The sequence below is a fragment of the Ovis aries genome, chromosome 19 (assembly GCF_016772045.2).
Source record: "Ovis aries strain OAR_USU_Benz2616 breed Rambouillet chromosome 19, ARS-UI_Ramb_v3.0, whole genome shotgun sequence".
Classification (NCBI taxonomy): Eukaryota; Metazoa; Chordata; class Mammalia; order Artiodactyla; family Bovidae; genus Ovis; species Ovis aries.
In genome coordinates this window covers 30,499,257-30,506,582 of record NC_056072.1, presented here as the reverse complement: position 1 = coordinate 30,506,582, position 7,326 = coordinate 30,499,257, and the positions used below count along the sequence as shown (strand labels likewise).

Sequence of the window (7,326 nt, the reverse complement as noted above, 5' to 3'; positions counted from 1 at the left end):
CTGATTTGCAGGAGGGAGCCAGGGAGAAAGAAAAAAGCAGCTGTTAGCACAGTTGTTGTACATAAGGAGAAGGGCCCTGCCTTCCATGTTGCCAAAATCTGTAAACAGTTGTCATTTTCTTTCACTCCACTTATCCCTTATTAGTGGTCCAACAGTCTAGTTTCTGAAGATGGAACTGCTGGTCCAAATTCAAGTTTTAAAGGATCCACTGTATAGCACAGGGAACTCTACCTATATTTTCTAATAGCTTCTATGGGAAAACAATCTGAAAAAGAACAGGTATATGTACATGTACAAGTGAATCACTTTGCTGTACACCTGAACTAACACAACACTGCCAAACAACTATACTCTAATATAAAATAGAAATTAAAAACTGTAAAAGAAAAGCAAATTCAACTTTTAGTAGTATTATTCTATGTATGCTATTGTTTTCCTCAGAAAAAAAATAACATTGTCAAATGAACTTAGAATTTATGGTTAAATTCCTGTGATTATATCTGGATGTTTTGCTCAAAAACCAGTAAGTCATTTCATTCAGTGTATTAGGTGTAACATTTAATTTTAGTATGTGTAGGCTCTGTATGATGTATTACACTCTTAAAGAAGTATTTTCCAAATGTAGTCTATCAGCAGATAACGCACCTTAGCAAGAGGCCTCCTGAGGTATTCATTCATTACCCTTACAGTCAAAACCCCAAAAGCGCTCTAAAGATTTGCACTCCCTGGCATCATTCAAGTATTGGAACTTTTCAAAACTGGCCATTCCAATAAGATAGGCTACTTTGAGAGAGGGAGTGGGGAGTCGCAACTTTTCAGAGGCTAAATAAATGGACTCTTGTCTTTGTCTTATGGTTAAAATTGTCCTGAGAAGTCCCATTCAGAGTTACGTGTTTCTCATACTGAATGCCTAACGTCTGGTCTGGTTTAAAGTGTGAAAGGTCTAGGCCCTCTTATGCTTATTTTGGAGAAAATGTTGCCTAGGCAGATTAATAAAAAAAAAAATTCTGAATTTGAAAGTGTAAAGCGCAAGTTGCTCAGTCGTTTCCGACTCTTTGCGACCCCATGGACTATACACGTCCATGGAATTCTCCAGGCCAGAATACTGGAGTGGGTAGCCTTTTCCTTCTCCAGGGGAATCTTCCCAACCCAGGGATCAAACCCTAGGTCTCTCACATTGCAGGCAGATTCTTTACCAGCTGAGCCACAAGGGAAGCCTGAATTGGAAAGTACTAAACATAAAAAAATCTTTAAAATATATATACATAGGATTGCATAAAAAATTATTATAGTAATCCCCTCTTTATCCACAGGGGATACATTCCAAGATCCCGAGTGGATGACTACTGAACCCTATATACACTGTGTTTTCTCCTATACATACATACCTAAGGTAAAGTTTAATTTCTAAATAAGAGATTAATGGTGATAACTAAATAAAAGAACAATTATAACAATATACTAGCGTGAAAGTTATGTGAGGAGGTCTGTCTCAAAATATCTTGCTGGACATATTTAATGCCTTTTCCAGCTTAAATAAGCACTTTCCAGACACTATGATCACAACTTCTGCTGTTCAAAGGACAAGAGCAAAACCAGTATGCCCTTCTTTTTTCTTCGTCACAGATTCATGGATAGAAGATTGGTTCTTCACCGCATGATTTTTTTCCTTCCTTACTGAGAACTTTCCCTTTTCCCTTAAAGGAAGCACTTTATGGCTCCTCTTTGGCACATCCGAAGTACCAGCATCACTAGTCTTGATGCTTGAACACTAGCACTTGAACATGAGCCCTGTGATACCTGGACACAACTGAGATGGCTACTGAATGGAAAATGGGTGGGAAACGCTAGGCAAAGGGATGATTCCAGTCCTGGGGAACTTGGAGCAGGATGGTGAGATTTCATTTCGCTGAGAATGGCGTGGAATCTAAAACTTAAGAATTGCTTCTTTCTGGAATTTTCCATTTAATATTGTCAGACTGAGGAAAACAAACCTCAGAGAGTGAAGCTGTGGATTTGGGGGGGCAGGGGGACTACTGAAGACAAAATTCAGTCTGACGTCAGAGTTCTTCGCTACGTGTTTTTTAAAGCTGAGGTAAAGAAAGGGCCAAACAATGAACATTTCAGGGTCACACTCCAGGCTGAGAGGCCAGACACAAACAATTATCACTGAAGGGAGATGATAATTCAAACATCCAAGCTAAGGAATGCCCAAATAATTAAGACTACTGGGAAATACCAACCTTAGATAAAAGGGCAGAAAACTTTTACACAAATTGATTCAAATCATGGATGACACATATACACAAAGTGTTACAGATTTCTGCCCCGCAGATGAAATACGTGACAACACGCAAATTTAAACACTCTAGGCATCTTTATAGGAGGGTGTCTTCCTGTAAGACATTGCTTTAAGTCTGTTCTATACTCATACAAAAACAACTGGGAAAATTAAGAACAGAAAAGTCCGTATCTTTTTTCCTTTCCATGCATAGTATCATCCAATGTAATGACAAATTTCATAAACCCAGAAGACATATATACACACACACATTAAAGTTAATCCAATTCTGAACTGGATTAAGAATGGCATTTTTTGTGAACAGGTGGAAAACAAACTCAGACACAACAGCTGATTCACTCTTGTCTCTTTAGATCAGATATTTCAGTGATTATAGTCCTTTGAAAATTGCATTCATATCTCACTGTCTGCAGAGTGAAGAATCTACCAAAAAAGAACTAAAACTTTAAGATGCAAGGACCAGGCAAAGCAAGTATCTAGTTCATCACCAAAAAAACACACCAGATTTCTGAAACGTAGCTATTTTTTTGTCCCCCAGCATTTTAGTTTCTCTGTCATAAACTTTCCCACGTGTACAGAAGCTAAGAAAAAAAAAAAGTGTTTAAGGAAATAGTCGTTTTAGTACTAAGCAAGGAAACCCATTTAGGTTTTAGGGTATGTCACAAGCATATCTAAACAAAAAAGGAAAAAAAATGTTTTTAACCTTCCAGAAAGCCTGTCCATATCAGGGGTTTCCCACTCCACAAAGACAATGCTTTTGTCTATACCTAAACTCTATACCTGCCCTCAGAATGGGATGTATTTAGCCAAATAGCCCGTCCTCAGGAAGCAGTGCTACAGGTAAAATACGGCTTTCAAGTCACGTTGACCGCTGGGCTCCCAGATCTGAAGACAAGTGTCAAAGAGACTGACCCAGCTCCCTTTTCCTGGGTTTGACAACACCGTGGTGGGTGGAGTCAGAATAATATCCAACGCACAATCTGATGAGAAGGTTTGCTCCATGCAGTTCCACAGAAGACTGCCAAGTCCTCCAGCACAAGTTTCACAGGCATCAAGCCAAGCAGCTTGGCTTGGGGACTAGGTTTGTGAGAGTGCAGGCTTTGGGATCGAAATTGCATAAAGGATTATTTTGGTCTGAGGATGTCCTTAATTAGTCAAGTGCTAACAGTAGTATGTTGGTTGGAAGATTTAAACTTTGCTATAATCTCCCACACCAATCAGGAGAAAACAGGTTTTTTGAAAAGCACATGTGAAAAAATGAGGAGTGTCGATGTCTAAGAATGTTTCTAACAATATCTGGGCTGGCAGTTTTTTCTTTCTATGGAACGTTTCAAGCTATTTAATAAGGCTTTTCTATTTGTATCATATGCACAAACTACAAAGCCCTCTGATGTACTTTTCAAACACAGAAGTATTCTATGAGGGAGAAGAGGCTATTCCCATTTTATAGATCAGAAAACTAAACCTCAGCAAGTTAGGCAGACATGAACTTGTCCATTCCATAACGGATGAGCAAATTTCCAGTTTGCAAAGTCCTGCACTAGGTAGTAAATCAGGACATCTACACAAAGAAAATGGAGTCAAAACCCAAAAAGGCAACGACGAAGGTGGCAGGTAGACAAGGAAAAAACATCTGAAGTACAAAGCTAAAGGTGTCAGCATGCTAGCCAACCACTGTACTTGAGGTTTTTCTACTGAGTTTTACAATTTTAGACTCATCTAAAGCAAGTCACAGGAGAGGGATCTCTGTTCTCTGGCTTAGAATGCTGAGCTCTCTTCTTGGGTGCTTGTCACAAGCACCTAGTATGGGTGACCTCCGCCTCCTCTGGGACATCCTAGACAATGATCTGCTTTGCTCCATGACAAACTGAAAACAAGAAAGGACACACAGTCATCCAAAGAGCCTAAACAGGAACGGCATGGCACCTGAAGGGCATGGCCGTGCCAGGCCCCCGAACAAGTGCTTTCTCAAAAAACAAAAGCCAAACCTTCCTCCAGCCTTCTCTATGACTTCTCTGAAGGAGCTGGGCGTGTTTAAATCACATATGATCCATTCAACATAACCGCACAAAAGCTGATGCTACAATCGCACAGATGTCGGAAAGCTTACGAAAGCCAAAATGGCCCGCTTCTCATCTTACTTGGAAACATTACAGCGCTACTGATTTCAAAAGATCGATTTTTGTGCTGGAGGGACTTGTAGGAGGGATAAGAACTGAGTTTAGTGTGCTTATTTATTGTCGTTGCCAATAGAGCTGCTCTCTGGCAGTATTCTGGAAAATTCATAATGTCCAGGCCAATGTATTTATAGTAAATGAAGGCAATGCTTTCTTATTATGATTATTTCCTTGGTTACAGTGTTGATGCTGAAAATTTAAGGAAAATAAAACCCTTGTTATCATGCTTGTGAAAGATTTTAAGCTAACAAAAAGTTCAGTCTTGATTCCAGGGCAGTTAATTAAGGTTGACCAAGTCAGGCAGAAGTAAATTAACTTGGCTGATCAATTATTTATATGAAGCAGAATAAATGCCCTTAAAGAACTTGGTCGGTTCATGAAAGGATGTGTAAATTAAACTAAACATAGTTTTGTAAAATATATTTATATGTCTATGGGGAGAGGAGAAGAAAAGTTAACTGCAAGATCACTTTTTAGGATAATGATTAAGAGTGATTACACGGTCCTTCTCCCACTCCATCCCCTCCCTTTTCCACCTCCCCCCCCCAATATGCCCTCTTTCTCATTGTTCATCCATGTGTGAGGAAGGAAGGAAAATGGTATGCACTTTGAAGAGACAAGAGAGGCTTTGGAATAAAAGGAAGGATGGAAAGGTGAAATGAAGAAAGTGACGGAGGGAAGGAGGGCGAGGAGAACTCTACAAATGCACAAATGGAGAGATTATGTGAGTGGCTACACAAGCAGACCTCAGAGACACTGCAGGTTTGGTCCCAGACTATGGCAGGAAAACGAATATCTTAATAAAGCAAATATCACAATGAAGTGAGTCACACACATTTTTTGGTTTCCCAGTGCATAGAAAAGGTATGTTTCTACTCTATTGTAGTGTATTAAGTGTACAATAGCATTGTGTCCGAAAAAAAAGTATTCTGTTAATAAAAATACTTTAATTAAAAACCTTTATTGCCAAAAAATGCTAACCACCATCTGAACCTTCAAGAAGTTGTAATCTTTATTGCAATAGTCATATAAAAAACCACTGATTACAGAGCACTCTAATAAGTATGGTAATAATTTTTAAAATTTGAAATACAGTAAGAATGACAAATTTGTGATACCAAGACACAAAGTGAGTAAAATCTACTGGGAAAAAATGGGGCTGAAAGACTTGTTGGATACAGGGTTGCCAAAAGCCTCCAATTTATAAACAGGAAAATGCAGTGTCTGTGAAGCACAGTGAGGTGAAGTGTAATAAAAGGAGGTTATGTCTGTATTTTCAAAATCTCCATCATGTGGCTCTGACCCAATTATCAGTTAGACTCCGCACAGGGTTTGTAGGTGAGTTAAAAAAGAGTGAGAGTCAGCCTAGTTCTTCTTCGAAAGAAGTACTCTTTAAAATCCTCATGTTGCAGCATGAAGATTCAAAATCCTTAACAATCATCTCCACATGGTTCAGGAAAGAAGAAATCACACCTGTTTGTATTAAGAAATAAAACCAACATACACTTTCAGGTCTCATCAGATAAATGAACTATTCCCTTTAAGTGTGTGAAGGATTTACTTCGCCACACTATACACACCAAGGAGTTTTAAGGTGTGGAGAAGGAAATGGCAACCCACTCCAGTATTCTTGCCTAGAGAATCTGATGGACGGAGGAGCTTGGTGGGCTACAGTCCACGGGTCGCAAAGAGTCGGACACGACTGAGTGACTTCAAATTTCAAAAAAGGGGAACTTACTCCCCATCGTAGTTCAGTGGAGTGACCTGGGAAACTAACCCACCTGGTACTCTCACTTCCTCTCATTCAAGTCAGGGAATCAAATATCAAAAGCATCTAGATCTAGATGGAAGTCAGGGCCTCCATGTAGAAGAGGGGTCTACACTTCCCAGAGAGAGAGACACAAGCTTCCCAATCTTTCACCCTTTACCTGGGAAGACGCTACTGGGGCAGGTGGCAGTGAGGAGACACAGGGCCGGTGGAGTGGATTACAGGGAGCAAGTGAAGCAAGGGCATGATGGAAGGGCCACAGCTGGCTCCAAGACACGTACTGAATGACTGTCTCCAACTGGCAATCTCACAGCATACTCTCAAGGACAAAAGCAGGGGAGGAGGAGGAACTGGAGAACCGGACTGACCACAGCTGATTATTTTCTCATCTGACAGTACTTCCACAAACTGTCTTTGAACTCTTTAGACACACTTCTGTCCGTCCACTGACCCCACTAGCAGCAGTCCCATTTCATGGAACAACCATCCTAGAGCCAAGTTAAGGTAGAGAAGTCAGAGTGCTAACCATGCTGTGAAGGCACCATCTCCCAAAGCCAAATTTTCATAATTATAACAGAAAGGCGTAAATTTTCTAATGCATGGCAGTTCAAAAAGTAATCAAGGGAATGAGCCGGAGGGCTATTTTAATGTATGCAAAGCTAGTGACCCACAGTAAATGGGAAGTAAGCCACAATGAATACAAAGTAATGCATACAGACTGAAGTCCTGGTCTGATGAGGGACGGCTAAAATTAACACCCAATTAATTTCCGAATTGACAAACAAATGAAACCCATAAATCTACTTTCTCATTAATTTTCTCGTGGTATAATTTAAAGCAGTAATATGAGGGCAAAAATTGAGCATTATCCATCATAAATATCAAAAAGATAGCACTGTAACACCATAAATTATGCATATTACCTGTTGTTAAAAATGATTTATGTATTATCAACTTTATCATGCACTGTACGCATCTACATCTATCTTTAAAAATCTGGAATTTCGTGTAGTACTTAACGAAGAAACAGTTAAGGAGCAATGAAGTGGTCAAAAGCATCTTTCAAAAAAAAACCAAGT

At 39.6% G+C, this 7,326-nt stretch overlaps 1 protein-coding gene across 35 annotated transcripts in view; it reads right to left on the bottom strand.

The window, feature by feature from the left end:
- Positions 1-7,326, bottom strand: part of FOXP1 (forkhead box P1) — a 624,022-nt gene that overhangs the window by 240,722 nt on the left and 375,974 nt on the right. The gene's annotated exons all lie outside the window — the stretch shown is intronic.